General features: G+C 41.4%; 1 long non-coding RNA gene across 1 annotated transcript; it reads right to left on the bottom strand.

The window, feature by feature from the left end:
• Nucleotides 1-250: 250 nt before the first annotated feature.
• Nucleotides 251-6,640, bottom strand: LOC130265613 (uncharacterized). The gene is made up of 2 exons (XR_008842636.1): nt 6,484-6,640; nt 251-1,175 (listed from the first exon to the last, which is right to left on the bottom strand). It is a non-coding gene; the product is annotated as an uncharacterized LOC130265613 (long non-coding RNA).
• Between the last annotated feature and the right edge of the window lie 10,232 nt (nt 6,641-16,872).

Raw genomic sequence — 16,872 nt, 5'->3', positions numbered from 1 at the left:
CATTATGTTTTACTGGGCAATGTATAATCACAGACTCAAGGGATCATTGAGGTTGGAAAAGCCCCCTAAGATCTTTGACTCAAACTGTCAAACCAGCACTGTCAAGCCCACCACTAAAGCATGTCCAAGATCACCATGTTTACACAGCTTTTAAATCCCTCCAGGAACAGTGACTCCACCACTTGGCAGCCTGTCAAAAGAAGAAAGGCAGGTACTGAAGGAAAAAAACACTTGTAGTTGAGCACAAGACTGGAGACAACATATTGTTTTTATTGACATGTTTTACAATTTTAGCTTTGTTTGAGATCAAATGCTCACAATACATCACTCAAACAAGAACAAGACATGTAAGAATCTTCCTCATCATTCGAAAGTGTAAACTCGGTGATAATTGGTAAATGCTACTAAAATGCCGACATTCAAGGTAGAGATGACTGGAGCTGGTGCATTGTGATCCCAAAACCCAGCAGGGCCAAGGTTCAGTGTGCTGGCTAGAGGCACATCCCCTCTCCAAACTGATTCCAAAGGCTGGGATAGGGGGCTCAAAGCCCACCTGCAAGGCCTGGGACCATTGGAGAATCCCTCAGAGCAAATTTGCCTGGAACTGCCAGGACTGAGCCTTGCAGGTGACACAGGGACTGAGATTACGTGGAGTACAGCCCAGTGAAACACTGCAGCTGCAATCTTCCTCTGCAGCAAGAGGATAACTTTTGCCTCTCCTCAGCTGACACTGGAATGACATCAGAACTGCTGCCCTCTCCCTGAGCAGAAAAATAATGGAAAAACTTTCCTGAACTGATGATCCCTTGCAAAGATGGGCAAGATCATTCTGATGACTCATTTGGTCTCCAGGCCTCTAAACACACTGGGAGTTGTTTGTGCCAGGGCTGCAGGAAGGACATTGAACTTCTTGCCACAATTTATAGGAACTGGAGAACGGTAGAATTATTGCAATGTCTTCAACAAACCCCAGGAAATTCTTGACCGTGGTTCTGCCTGGGTCAATCCCCATTCACTGTCATTACCAACCGTCTGAGTCCACCAATAACCTCTCCCTTGCACAGCTTTCAGCAGGACAATAGAGTGAAGCTGACCTGATATTCTTCATTCAAAACTGGGCCCCACTCTCTGGTCAGACTTGAGGGTTGGTATTTCTTACCCAGCAGGATCCGTGGCTGGAGAAGAGAGCAAATCAGAAAAGTCAGAGCTACAGATGACAACGAAAAACCTCAAACTGGCATTGGAAATCAGCACTCATCCAATAAGAAAATGGATCACACACCCACAACTCCACAGTTCTGGAGGGAAGAAGGGAAAAAACAAGTGCAAGGGGGAAAATGAGTGCAAAACGAGCAGGAGATATTGTGCTCATCCAGCTCATGCACTAGGGAGATTGAAGTCAGGGTTAAATGTCTCTAAAATCCTTGGCTGCAACAGAGGTTTAATCCCAAAAGCAATGGAAAAAAAAATGGGGCTATTAAGGAAGTGGTTTTGCTCTCAGAAGTAAAGTTTAAGGCTAAAACCTCTCCATCATTTTCTGCTTGGTGTAACAACCCTGAAATCTCCAACCTGAGAACTGTCCAGTTCTCCTCCTGTCTCTAATTTTGCACAGTCCATGCCTCAGGTGCTGATGAATGGAGAGTAAACTGCTGAACACTTCAAAACCCAGCTTCCTAGCATCAGTCCTAATTTGTCCAATTTATAACTATCATACTCTCATGATGATTTCTCTTCCCACGAGCTAACTGGCTCAGAAAAAAAAACAAATCATTTTTATTCCTGCAGAATTCAGAGTGGCCTGTGGAAGATTATTTTTTCTGGCATATTTTTCTTCTGAAGGATATACTCAGTGTGATAGGACACATGATTACCAGGCTATGGAATGATGGTGAGCTGCCACAAACAGATGTGCTGATTTCCAAATCTTGAGTAGCTGGGTCTTATTGTGGAAACAAAATCTCCCATATTGTGGCTGTGCAGTTGCTCTTTATTTTATTCTTCCTTATTTGCACCTGTACTTAATAGTGGCATTCTTCCCTTCTCTCCCGGTATAGAAAAGCTTCATAATTCTTCTTACTTATGAACCTGGGGTGTTCTCCAGAACATTAGCAGGCAATTTAAAAAATGACTTAGAGAATGCAATGAATAGGTGCAGGCAAAAAGGAGTGTGGTATGGCTGTGTTCCCTCTACTGCCAGCTGTGTGCTTATGTCTTCCCAAAGAGACTCTCTCCAGGACCAGGTCAACATCCACAAATCCATGAAACAGAAAATCAGGAGCCTAAATATTGCTCTCCCTGCTGACAAGGAAAACAATCAAGATGAAGCAAGGCTGAGGAAAAGAAGAACCAAAGGCCTGGTTTATGTGTTGTGAGGAGCTGTGATTGCAGTTTTGGCAGCTAAAAGGCTTAAAGTTTAAACTCAGTCTTCTTTTTCCCTTTTGACTGGGACAAGGGGCTTAAAAGGAGATGCTGGATTTCGAGTGTTTGTAGAAGAGTGCAAACACAGGCATAAGCTGCCAGTTTTTGAAGAGGAAGAAATTGACTACTTTGAAGCACTCAGCTGGCTTCCTAGTTAACATCCATGCTGCAATAACCTGTTCCATGACTGAACTGCAGAATGTGTTCAACAAACCAAAGTCCTGGCTTTGTGGACACTTACAAGTAGGTGCAGCCAGAAACTCCTTTTCAGAAATTATGAACAAGCTGAATGTAACAATGGAGACAATTCCAGCAGTCCACAAAAAGTGCACCACTGATCTAGAGAAAGACTCCTTGTTTGGAGCATGGATTGTGTGATAGACTGTCCAGTATGAAAAACAAAGCATCCTTGCAGAACCTAATACTTGAATTTACAGGAAGGCTTCACGGAACACCACTCACCACACCTACAACTTGCACAATTCATATGGAATTTCAGTAAGATGCAAAAAAGAAGCTGACAAAGGCCAGAGCCTGTGAGAGCAATTAAACATGCTTCAGCAAAAATTCGTCACCCTTGAGAGGTTTGACAGTGTAGGAGGATTAAATAATGCATATGTTGGAAGCAGCAGGCACAATCACTTTGGAATGAACAGGAGCAACAACACAGTAGTCAAACAAAAAACTAGAGCTGCACCCCAGTGAAGAAGCAGATCACAGCAAGACTTACATGAAACTCTGAAAGAAGACCCATAGAGAACATCTGGCTAGGACTAAACCTGACAACTTCCCCACAAAAGGATAGAGAAGACAACTGTGAGAGTCTGCATTTTATAACTCAATCGTTATTTCAGATATCCAAACTTAAACCTCACTTTTCTGTGATTTATTCATGGAGTTAGTTGTTGTCTTACTCTCTACTTTATGATTTTATTTGCTTTAAAATCACACCTTCTGCATTAAAACCTCTCAGAAATAATAATAAAAAATTAAACAACACACAATACACCCTTCATCCCCCCCTTATTTCGTTTGGCACAATATATTTTAAATAACTACATGGCACAGAATTAGCAAAACCACAGCTGAAAGCCATTTACAGAGAGCAGGTCACAAACAAGAAATGAAGTTTTGAGACTTATGCCAGACAGTGTGAAATGCTATGGAGTTTTTATCTCTTGCAATTAAAACCTTCAGTCTTAGGTATATATCCCAAATATCCTGATGGATATGTGCTGTCAGACAAAACCTGAAAGAAGCTCAGGACACGTGGCTGGTGCCAACAAAGAGTTAAATCATCTGCATGTTAAGTGTGCAGACAAAGAGAATTTAACAGGAACTTTACAAACAGAGCTACAGAAAGTAGAGCAGTGCTCAGAGAAGAAGAAAGTGCTTTTCCAGGATCTTGTAGGGTGGGGTTTATTCAGCTGTTGTTTGACATACACGCCAGGGCCTCGAAGTCTCTCGGTTCAAGAGGTTTCACGAGAAACTTTCCTAACCCCAACTCCATCCTCATCGAGGGGAATGTGCTCCTTTGGTCCAGAGAGCGCCCTGCTTTGAATTCTACGCACAGACATTCAAAACTTTCTGGCTGTTTGTTCCTCTCTCTGGCCAAAGAGTGCTCTGTCCTGAGAGCTTGCACATCTGAGTCAGGCTTTCTTGAATGTCGGTCCTTTCAATGTCCTGCACTTTTATTTTACCGTCGGGAGCCCTTAAGCCTTAAAACATGTCTGGGAGGGCGGAGTGAGCAGCGGGAGCACCGCGCTCGGTTCGGGGCATTGTGGCATCACTGTGCGCGTCCGTGACAACCGTGGAATTCCCGGCTCTGGCTCCGCGTTTGTCCCTGCTGGTCCCAGCACTGCAGTTCCTGCGGTGCCGGAGCCGCTGCCTTCCGACCGTCCCAGCTCATCGTGCTGGAGGAGGAGCAGCATCGCCACCGCTCCAGCTACCGGCGGCAGACTGTCCGGTGAGCTCTGTAGTTCCACTGCCGATTTGTTACTTGCTCCAGGCTTTGCCTGCTTTAAGTTAGTGCGGGTCGATTTTTTAAGATCACTTTTGGATTTATTCTTGACTGGTGTCTGTCACCTTCAAATGTCGTGGGACCTTCAAATGTTTCAGTTCAGCTCCTGCCATGGGCAGGGGCACCTTCTGCTCTCCCCGTTTGCTTCTCCAAGCCCTGTCCAGGCTGATCTTGGACACTTCCAGGGATGGGACAGCCACAGCTGCTCTGAACAACCTATGCCAGGGCCTCACCACCCTCAATGGGGAGAATTTCTTCGTCATGTCCATTCTAAATCAGTAGCCTGTTCTGAAGTATTCAGCACATATTCAGAAGTTTGTAAGAAAAAACTGACACAAGCTTTTAAAGAAACATGGAACCAAGCAAATAACTCCCCAAGCAAAAATTTCCTCTGCTGTTTTGTTTAATTATGGAACTCCCACAAGCTGCTCCATGGCACTCGAATTTTTTTTTCCTAGGTGAAATAGCATGCTTTTTGAATTTATCCTTTTGTCTGCTAGTAAGCTGTTGATACCTATTTTAACAGAGGAATATTGCGTACTCAAAATCTTTAGCATTCCCAGGTGACGCTATCCAGCTTTAGTTTTCTTTTCCTCTATTTGACTTCAGAGTAATTTAAAGAATTTTTAAAACTTCAGAATGATGCGGATGTGACAGAAAGCATTTCAATTCTGTTATGAAACTACAGTTGTGATGGTTTTGGTGTTTTGTGTTTTTGTTTTTTTTTGGGGGGGGGTTTGTTTTTTTCTGTTCATTATGAGACTTTGGTGTGAGCTGCAATAATAAAAAGACTAGTGTTACAAAAAATCTAATTTCTTAGTTCTCAGGGCTACATCTTAATGCAAAAGTTCTGTGCAATTTGTGAAAGACTTATCAGCCTTTAACATAGCAATTGTTCTATTAGACAGGCAACCTTGTCTATTTGATCTACTTAAAAAAATCACAGTACTATAATTTATCTCCCTTAGAATTGATTTGAAGAGAAGAAGAGCTTGCAGTCTGGAGAATGTATCTCAATCTACACAAACATAACATTTTTTATTGGTGTTCCAAAAATTCTGACAGTGGGTATTCTGCTATATATATTTATTCATTTCTCTACAATATTCAGGCTTGGAGGACTAGCAGTACATTCTGTTTTCTAAAGCCGACAAATTGCTGTTGTGATTATTACTCAAGTGACATGGTAGTAATACTGTTAGATAACTGTTCATGAGTGGTTAAAAAAATATATATTTTAGTGTCTCTGCTAGAGGCCTTAATGGTTTTATGATATAGAAGAGACTAATCTTTGATGCTCATCAAGTAAAAGTATATATGATTCTTAATTCCCCACAGTTTACAGACCTTAAAAACTGCATTTTGACCACCATGAGTACACCCTCTTCAATCAACATCTCTTCTGGGGAAGCTAATCGGTGAGGTCCAGTTCTGGATTTTTAAGTCTATAAGTTTATTTCTTGCTTTTGTGACTTATTTATTTTCTAGATGCCTGAAATGATGCAATTCAGGCTGAGGAAGAACCCAGATATGGTGTGATACATGCAAGCTGTCATAGAGTCATCAGGAGGCAGAGAGAGTTTCTGCCAGCATGTAGGAATACTGCCCAGGAAGCACAGGAGGGTTTTCCACATTAATTGAGATGGTAGAGCTTGGCTCTAAGTCTTACCATGACCCCTGTGTTTTATGACTTAATAGGAGTTTGATCCTTGGCACAGACTATTTGTCTCTCTGTAGTCTGTACAAACTGCCAGTTACATAGGAACAGCAAAATTCCACAAATAAGGACTTTGGTTAGAAAATCAGACTGCAGTCTGTTCTTTCAGCTGCAGAAGTTTAGCAAAATTACACTGTTAGGTAGTATGCGAAAGAACATTTCTCTCTTAAAGTTCTGCTAAAAATGATGTCTTAGGTAAAAACTGTAGTTGGTAAAAAACATTCTAGTTCAAAACCAAGCATTCATGAACTAGAAATATATGAAAATGGAAGTAGAAAACATCTCTGAATTTTGTTAGACTTCAAATTGTGCATGCTTTGAAACTCACCAGGGACTTTGTATGGTTTCGTCTTTGACTGAATCTTCTGAGAACTTTATGGTTGTAACCCTTCTAGTTGTTACATGAAGATTGAAGGGGAAAACCTCCTGCAAGTGGAAGTAGGAAGCTTTCATAAAGTCCTGCATTTATTTGTCATGATGTGATAATTAACGAAAGTATCATAGAAAGAAATTCTTAAGGCTACTTTCTATTTTATTTGAAAATGTTTAAGTAGACAACCAAATGAAGTAGTTAACATAAAAATAGTTCAGCAGTTCTGTCATTGGTTGGCTGGGGGGTTTTGTTTTTGTTGGTTTGGGGTTTTTTGGTTCTATATGAAGAAAAAAAAATAGGGTTTTCTGATATACATTTTAAAGTTTCCACGAAATGCATTGTGAGTTCAGAAGCTGCTCATAAAATGCTATTTCTAAAAGATGTCTTATGCTTTTTTTTTTTCCATTACTTAGTACAATGTTCTCTGTTTTAATGCACTAATGCACATTTTTAGTTCCCACAGCATCCTTAATTTGCTAATTCTTGTGGTGTCATATAATTTTTATATGTAAATATTTATACTCTGCAGCTAAAAACCTGAAATTTTATCCTTTAATTGTAGTAATGTCTTTAAAGGTAAGATTTAATCTAAGTTACCAATCCCCTTCTTGATGGCATTTGTGTCTTTATGCCAGTCAAAAAACAAATACGTGAGAAAACAAACGTCTTTAGGTAAATTTTTGGTCATTTTTGGTCAAAATTTTGGTTTATTGTACTATACATAAATGTAGAAGTAAAGTGGTCACATTTAGAAAGATCTATTAATTAAATGCCAGTACAATATCATTTTTGTAAAAAATATTTCATGTAAGCAAAGGCACGGTACTCAAGTATTTACATTTCTGTATTATATAATACCAGTTTAGTGCTTAATTTAATCATATTTCTTTTATCGGTGTATTTCACATTTATTGCCCATGAACTCTTGCCGTTTTGTGTGGAGAAAACAGTTATTGCAGTATTTCTTACGTACTTAAAATAATGTAAAAACTAACATATATCAAATAACATGAACACTGATTTTCTGTTACTGAAAAAACTTAAAAGTTTTCTGGTTTGAAGTTATAATAATTTCACTTAAAGTTATTTACCTAGTTAATATATGTGTATTTTTATGTACGTGTGTATATATACATACACAATATATACGTATACACACATATGTATACGTATATATTTAAGTGTGTGTATGTACATAAATTTGTGTATTCTGTGTTTAAATTTTTCACTTCATATATAGAAACTTGGTTTTGACTCTTTTATTATTGTTTGGGGCTCTTGAGGACTGATTCTGCTAATTTCCAAGTAGATTTTAACTGAAATAGAAGTGGAAATTAAGATGAATCAGGGTAGTTTGGAGGAATAAACCTTTAACTTGTGTTGTGTTTGTGGTCAGTTGCATGTCTGTAGTTTGAATGTGTGTATCTCTGAAGACAAAGTATGTAAAAAGAGAGTTTTTTTCCACATCTGTGTCTTTGTTTGTTACACGGTAACTCGTGTTTAGAAATTAGACTTTGTGGAGACAAAAAGCTTGCCAGTTATTTTAACTTCCATGATTGGAATGCTGTTTTTAAGCCTCCTGTAAGTTAATTATAAAAAATTCTGGAATTTCATTATTGAAAATAAAGATGCTTAAAAATAATAATGAACATACTTTGCTTAAACCAACTTTGTAAATCCAAAGCGTATTTCTCTTTTAAGTTCCTGCTGCCACATCTCTCATATCTTGCAAAATAAGCAATTCTATATAATCCTTTCTTCAAAGAGTAATAGTAAGATCAAAATTGCATAAAGTAATTTTACTTATGTGAATGTTAAAAACTCTGTGGCCACGCTTGGGTAATTGAAGTAAAGAAGTATTAAAGCTTCAAAGGAATACTCATGTTTTTTAAAAACACATTTTTCAGCTCAGGTAATGATATGCAAGGGCCACTGTTACCTCAGTACAGAAATCAATCTGAAATGGATACCACTGAAGATTTGAGAAGGAAACTCTATAAGCTTGAGAAAAAACATTTGGAATTCATCAATCAATACAATCAAGCTGTAAGGACTTTTTTGTTTGTTTGCTTGATTTATTTTTTACACTTGGAATATATGTAATTTATTTCCTTAGATGCAATTTGTTTCCTTGAAATAATCCTCTCATCAGGTTGTCCTAGTTTGAAGGATAAGTGTCTGCCAATAAAGGCAGATGCTCCTCTTTGAAATAGAGAATTTAATTTCGCTCCCTCCCAAGTGCTATAACTGTTTGAATCAAGAACTCTAAGGCAGAGATAGGGTGTAGGAATAGCAGCTCTTACTAATATATCTAACTGTACAAGCAGAAAACAACAGCAGTTATTAAAATTAGCAACAAAACAGAACAACTCAGTTCCAGTCCTTTTTTAAGCCGCGGACACACTCAGCCTGCGTCTGTTCCCGGTGATGTAACACATGGCAGAGCCCGCAGAGCTGCGGAGAGCAGGCGGGAGCGTGGGGACGGGGGAGGCTGTGTCTGAGCAGGCTCCTCACTCACCATTTGCATCCAGGTTGTTATGAATAAATCCTTCAGAGAGAGTTTTACTCCGCTTCCCCCTCCTGTCCGTGCGGGATGGCTGCCCTCAATCCCGCTCCCCGCTCCTGTCCGCGCATGACGGCTGCCCCCAATCTCGATCCAGCTCCCTGCTCCTGTCTCCTCGGGACAGCCGTTGCCTCTGGTCCTGTCCTCACTCCTGCCCCGCCCCCACTCCCTGCTCCTGTCCCCGCGGGACTGCTGCTGATCCCGCTCCCGGAGCCCGCTCCCCTTCCTGTCCCTAATGCCGATCCTGACCCCATTCCCGTTCCCGCGGGAGGGAGGGGGATGCTGCCCGTGGCTTCGGTCCCTACTGGGATTCCGGACAGGGCAAGTGGTTTCACGGGGACATTCCCCAGAGAAAGTTTTACAGCCGTTAAAGTTGTGTGTTTTTATAAATGTTTGCAGTTGTCTGTAATGTTAATTGTTAATGTTCAGTTCTTGGCCTCACCCCGTTTTCGGCCCAATCGTTTTATCCCATACCCCTTTCGCGTCGGGTTAATGCCCTAATTGTCTCCCTAAAATGGCACCAGTGACAGAGGGGGAGGAGTGACGTCAGTGGAGTACATGCAAATGCAAATCGCAGAGCATGCTGGGACACCATTCAGAGCTGAAACCCCTAAAATAACGAGCCCAAATAACATCTAAGACTGAAAATAGCATTCCACAGCTGGGAAATACAACAGAGAAGGCAAGGTCACCATCCGGAGCTGCTCCGTGACCTGAATCACACCCTCCCAGCAGGACCTCCCCTTACAATAACATACCACTTCTGTTTCTAACAGGAGGTGAGAGGAGGAAAGATCCAGCTTTGTCTCTGAAAAGGGAGCTGAAAAACTTCTACTCCTCCTCCGTGTGGCCTTTTTGGGAGTAGCAATGGTGTGCGCCGCCGCTCAGGCTCTCCGCCCAGAGCTGATCTGTAATAACAAAGGCTTTATAAAGGCCAGGTCACTTGGCCCACTTATTTGACAGGTGATTAGCTGTTCCCTCAGAGGTAAGAGGCTGGAGCGGAGGAGATGCACGGCCGTTTATCTCAGAGCGCCTGGCTCTCCTCTGTTCTGGCCGTGTGCGCTGCAGACGGGAGTCCTCCTCCTCCTCTGCTTGCCGGATGCACGAGTCGCCCCGACCCGGAAGCCAGCTCCCACCTACCCCTTTGTCTAGAGTCCCAACACAGGTGAATCAAAATCACAGTCACTAGTCGAAAAACAGCAAAGCAGCGTCACTGTACAGACCTCTCATACTTGTCTGTAGGAACTGATATCACTTTTAGTGCCATTGCTAGCAGTTGAAGGTGTTTGTAAATAACTTGAGCACTACACAACAGCAAAGTCATGCAGAGGAATATGTTGCAATCCCAGCTTTGGAATTCTCAACGTAAGACATGGTTTGTTTGTTTGAGTGTTTTAATCCCGGTAATTCCAGGGATCCATTTTAGAGAATCACCCCACCACTGATGGAACAATGGGAGCACGACAAGAGCAATTCACTGTGTAAGAAGCAAGAATCTCTAAAAAAAATGGATGTGAAACAACAAACTTGGTTTATTGGCTGTATTTAATCTAAAACAAAGGAATGAGCACCACACCAGCTGCCCCTAACAAACTGTTAAGAGCAGTAATGTTACTTAGAGCAGGAATAATAATACAAATTAAAGAAAATTTTAGTTTTCTCACTGCTACTTCATTTAGGTATTAGTTTGCCACAAGAGCATCAGAGAAAACCTTTGTAATGGGGTTAAAATATTTCCCACTAATGGAGCTACTGTTAATAATGATGATGCTGCTGTGTAGATGTCCTGAAGAAATGCATGTTTTGCTTTCCACCTTTTGCACTCAGATGGCTTGAATGTAGTTTCCTGGATCAAATTTCTGGCAGCAGTGACTACACTGTCTATCTTATACCAAATAAAAACCCTTTTTGAAGTGTTTTCTTTGTTGTTTTTAATAGCATTCTGCTTCACTGCTGAACATGGTTAGACTGAAGTTTGTCTTTACATAGTGACTTACTAGGTGTCTGATAATCTAGTATCCCAACATGACTGTTTTTCTAGCTGTTAAATACAGTTACCAGAAAATTGCCTGTGGAATATAATTATATTGTCTGTCTTAAGGCAGGGTATGTTTGGAAAAACAGAGGGGTATGTTTAAGGTACATGAAAATGATCTAGGAAGAGGATCAGTTTGGATGAAAAAATTAAAAGTATCTAAAATGTGCATTTCAAATGTATTTCAAATTCAGATGTGATAAGATGGCAGCTCTGAATGCAATTTCCGAAATATTTGTTTTCTATATGTCTTGCTATGAAAAAGAAATAATGAAATTAAAGTTGGCACTCAAGAGAGGAGAGGCTTTTAGTCAAGTTCTGCAGAGTGAAATATCCCTTGCTAGAAGAGATGCTCATGTACAGATGTATTCTGCAGAGCTATATGATGCAAAAGCAAAGCTTTTGGAACTGCAAGGTAAGTTAAAAAAAAAAATTACAGACCAGAGGACACATCTGTCCCTAGTTATTAAAACATGCAGAGATTGCACAAAGTTTTATGGCTACTACATTTTTTGGAAGCATCTTATTTTCCCATGTCTTATTCATCTGTTTTAGTAAGCTCATAAGAGTTTACAAAACCCTTGCTATCTCATATGAATGAAATATAACCTACTATACCTATCAATCCTTTTTTTTTTTTTCTTGCTCCTTTACCTTCTGTTACTTCTTCCTTCAGTGTGTACAGAATTGGAATTAACGTGTCCTCTCCACATCCTGCTTATCACCATGTCCAGCAGTTCTTCCTTTTAGATTTCAGGGGGGAAACAAACAAAATCTAGTCCTGTTTATTTGTTTACATTCTTTTTAAAGCCCTTTTTTCCCCCGAAGGGTTCTCATTGTCCTGCTTTTTTCTTTCATCTTTTCACAAATTTCTAGCTTTTCATTGTTCATATCTCTCTCATCATGTCATCTTTGGCTTTCTTTTTATACAAATAATGGGTGTTATGACAGTAGTATTTGGAAAGGAAGGGATTTACGTAGACTTTTTTTCCCCTACTAGTTCTGCATTCAGAAACCAAATCCTTCTTAGAGAGAGATTTCTCACTCTTAAAAGCTGGGGAGATGCATTTTTTTATTACCTATGTAAGTATAATACTCTTTAAATTTAGTACAGGAGATGTATTTGTGAACATCTGGTGTTCACTGGAAAGACTGGAGCACTCCCGGAGTTTGTAACCTTACAAGGATGGAAGGTAACTTGAACTTGCAAGCGCACTTATACTGCCAGATTTTTTTAAGATAATAGGAAATAGGCACTTTCACTCATTTGGAGAATACACACATTATAAAAATCTTCTGGTTGGTTTAAATTTCTCAAGCTGTTTTTTGTTTGGTTGGGGATTTTTTGTTTGTTTTGGTTTTGTTTTCATTTTCGTTTGGTTTGGTTTGTTTTTTTTGTTGCATTTTCTTTACATTTTTGTTTTTATTGTGATAAATGTCAAAAAAGCCAAATAGTCCTGCTGTTGCTTCTCATTTCATTTTCACTTTTTAACTTATTGCTTCTTCTTCCTGGTCTCTTGGAGCCTTGCTTACCTCATGTGGTGCTTTTGATAAGATCCCACTTCTTGGACAGACCACCTCACTTGTGTCCTGTCTTTAGCGTTTTCTCCAAACTGTTTTTCTGCTGTTCTTCTTGAGGCTTGACTTCCTGACAGCTGACAGGTCTTCTCCATCGCTATGTGCACAAATTCTCTGTGTTTATGTTTACATGTCTCTTCTGGATTTTTCACCCTTCTCCAGCTAGGAAGAAATTTCTGAAGAATGGGATGAATTTGAAGTAAAAATCTGCTTGAAAGTGGTGAGCTCATAAATGCCAATATAGCTAGTTGTACTTAGTAACATAAAAGGCTAATACAAAATATTTTGACCCAAAAGCCAGTTTGTGGAATGAAGCAAAGTTGCTAGTAAAACTGCTTAGAGGAGAAGAATTTTTCCTTGGCATTTAAGCTTTCACAGAGAGATATATGCAGTATTTCCCTATCTTGGGTCAGTTGCTGGGTTGAAGATTTAAATTTCTTGAGCAACATTAAATTTCCCCAGAAAAGCTAAGTCTTTTCTCATTCGCCCAGCATGCCTCAGGTTTTTCTAGAGTCTTTTTCCTGTGGCAGGTGTCTGCCTTTACTGTTACTTAAACTGAGCTTGAAATTAATCAACACAGACTAAAGTATCACATAGGTACTTGGAAATAAGCTAGACAAGTGTCCTGGGGTGACGTCGCAGAGCTCTGTATCCCCAAATCGTGTGTTGCTCATGCCTGGAGAGTTTGTTTTGTCTAGCCAGGCAGCATACCCCCGCCCCCACGGGTACGAGCTGCTGCGGGCCGGCCAGCAAACCGCGCCCCTTGGCTGCTGCTTGCTGCTTGCGGCTTGCAGCCTGCTGCCACTTGCAAATCCCCCTCTGCTTCTGCGCCTTTTCTGCCGTTTTTGCTTTACTTCTCCTTCCCTTATTAGCTAGCAATACCTGATCCTGGGCGGCCTGAACATCAAGGACCCCCGGACGCTGCACCATTGTGACAAGAAATACGTGTTTCCTGCCCTTCCCAGCACCGGCTGCATCCACTCGGACGGGTGAAGTTTTCTGCATCACCCGTGGCTGGTTTTTTTTCTCGTGTTGGGGAGTGTTTTTTCTGTGTGTTTTGCTAAATAAACAGGTTTTTTCCACTGTACCTCTGAGGAAGTTCTTTCCGAACCCATAGATGGGAGGGGAGGAGTTTTTGGGGGTTTGTTTTTTGGGGAGCTCCTTTGGAGATTTTCCCCAATTTTTCCTAAACCGGGATAACCAAGTGTTGCCAGAAAAATGCAATTAAGTTCCCCATGCTATGGAGGCATCAGTTGAAAGAGCTGAATTTTTATTTCTTTCCAAAGCAAGAAGAGCATTAATTTGTAAAAATCTCTAAAGCGTTTCTATGTCCTTGTATGAAAGATGCTACAGGAACACAAAATGTGATTGTTTGTCTGTAGTGAAACTGAAAATGTTAATGTTACAGCATTTCACAGGATATCACAATACACAGAAGAACTTACATTCATTATATCTTTTTTTCCTGAACATGCTTATTTCCAGTGCTACTTGTCTACTTTTTTTTTTTTTTTTTTTTCCCGTAAACAACAGTACACAATGACAAGTATCGACAGAAAGCAGCAGAGGCTGAGAAAATGTTTCAAAGTGCTCAGTGGCAGTGGGAAGAGGAACAACAAAGATTTGCAGTGGAGAGAGATAACACCTGCAGAGTACACCTCACTGAAATGGAATTTCTTATTAAAGGAAAATATTCAAACAGAAAGGGCTTGTCAGATGTGCTGTTTTTGCATTGAGGGAAGTCACCTTGAGAGAGCATGGAACCAGGAAACACAGGAGGGCTGTTCCTGTGTGAGAGTTTCCTCTCTGGTCTGCGGGGACCAGTCAGAGGACTGATTTAATAATTGATAGCCTGAGTAGCCAATTAAAAAGTTATTTTTGTTTAATAAATTACACCAGTAAAGTTAATCTGCCTCTTTTCACTTCCGTCTGTGACACAGGTAACAACCAGCTGGGCCCTGGCCTCGCCCGGCCTGGCCTGGCCCAGCCCGGCTCAGCCCCCCTCCCCATGTGGCCTGGCCAAGCAAGTGTGGGGGAGCCACCGAGGCCTCTCCGTTTTTCAGCCAGGGGCCCTGATGGCCGAGAGAGAAGCCTCTGCCACCAGCTCAAAGCAGCTGTGGGCGGCAGAGCCTCCCTCACGCAGCCTGCATGGCCTGGCACATCTCCAGCAGAACCTGGCCCAGCTCCCTTCACCTTATGTGTGCAGTTTTAACCCATCTAATGTTCAGATAAGACTGCAGATCTCCTGAGCTCCCCTGAATGAGATGAATAAAGCAAGAAGTCTACTGAAGTCAGTGAAGGGAAAGCTAAGTTTCCAGATGGGAAGAGATTGAAGAGACACCATAGATAAGTTGGCTAAAAAACCTTTTTTTTGTGAGCTCTGGGGGAACTGGACTACATTGAAATTACTTTAAACAGTGGAAAATTACTTGGGAGAGTTGAAGTGCTTGAAGAAAATATCCTTTGCCCTGAGGGAATGGGGCTTTCTGTTCTGGAGACTGGAAAGATGGACAGAGACATTTGATGGAAAAGGTGATGAAGAGAATTTTTGTCTTTGAATATTTTGTCCTTAAAAGTAATACGCCATGTGTGTGGCATAACCCATAACACAGCTCTGGAAAGACTGTGAAAATGGGAGGAATTTCTACAATTTGCAAATTTTCCCTGGGCGGATGCAAATTGTGAAAGTGAAGACAGCCCCTATGCCTAAACCAAAAAAGGGACTTTTCTCTCTAAAGTGAACTGAAATCATTATTTAAGTGGAAAACTGACTGAAGTGTTTCTGTATGTTGTGGTTAAGAAATATAGAAAGGGCAGGGGGGAAGGAATTATGTGGAAATCTTATTCTGAATTTCTTATGTTTCCTGTGTTACCAATAAATTTCTTTTATATACCCTTTTAAGTTTTAGGCCTGCCTTGTCTTTACTCCTAAATCCTATCTCTTACAGAAATTAAATATATTAAAATTGGCAAATCCAAATCAAACTGAGACATCAGGTATGCTGTATTAATAGATGGAAAGTTCCATGAGATGCTTACTGAAAATTTTTTTGGCACAAAGTATGTGGTGGTTTGGGATTTTTCTGGTTTAAGGGGAAAAATAATCCCCCAAATGGCTAAGTACTGCAGAATAGTTCTGAAGATTACAGCTTCATGAAGTTACACTTAGTGTGCAACACTGCTTTGGGGCTTTGATGGAATGTGTTGTGGCTGTTTGTCATGGTAAACACTTAACCCAAGCTATCAGGATGCAGTGGTAAAGGAAAACAAAGGAGTTTGTGGACATCACATAAGATCCTTCTCAAAACAAGGAGAAACACAAGTCAGTTTTTATTCAAAACTAATTCTTGGAAAAGTAGGGCAGGATATAGGCTAATTTAAAGAGAGTTTTCTTTTTTAAGTTGGCAGGTATACAGCAGGGTAAGCTCTAAGTTCTGGCTAACAGTAAGTGGCTCAGTTATTGTGTGGAGGCTCTAAAATGTTTTTGCCTTCTGTTTTGTACAGTGTTTTGTAGAAGCTACATTCAGAGAGTTTAATGCTGCATCAAAGATCAGTGTTGAAAAAGTTTGCCATTGTCACGGTGTGATTTGGGTTTGCCAACCTTAATATATTAATTTCTTTTAGAGACAGGACTCAGGAGTAGAGACAAGGCAGGCTTAAAACTTAGAAAGGTACAAGAAGAGGGGAGGGGGGAAGGGAGAGCCTTTGGTGGCTCCCCGATCCCCCCTGCTCAGCCATGCCACGTGGAGAGGGAAGCTCCGGAGCCGCCCGGAGCCATGTGGTCGGGGAGGTGGGGGGGGGGGTGCCGGGACCATGCGGCCGGGCCGGGCCCCCCACCAAGCCGAGGCTGGGGTCCTAAGCCGGGCCCCCCGCAGAGCCGAGGTGCCGAGCCGGGGCACCGGGCCGGATTCCAGGCCGAGCCCAGAGCCGGGCCGCAGCCCCCCTGCCAGGGACCACCACCCTCGGAGGCCGGAAGCCGAAAGAGAGCCAGCAGACCTGATCCACTGTGATTTGTGAAAGCAAACTTTTCATTGGTTTCCCGAGCTGTCAATCACCAAATTAGCTTTCTGATTGGTGCCAGCTGCTCACAGGGGAAGCTCTCAGAGACGGGAGAGCCCCTTCCACTCCCCAGCCTCATGGAGCCTGCTCTGAGGTGAATCCGCCCCTC

Source organism: Oenanthe melanoleuca, chromosome Z (genome assembly GCF_029582105.1).
Source record: "Oenanthe melanoleuca isolate GR-GAL-2019-014 chromosome Z, OMel1.0, whole genome shotgun sequence".
NCBI lineage: Eukaryota > Metazoa > Chordata > Aves > Passeriformes > Muscicapidae > Oenanthe > Oenanthe melanoleuca.
Note: the sequence above shows the minus strand (reverse complement) of the source record. Positions and strands in the feature narration are given on the sequence as shown.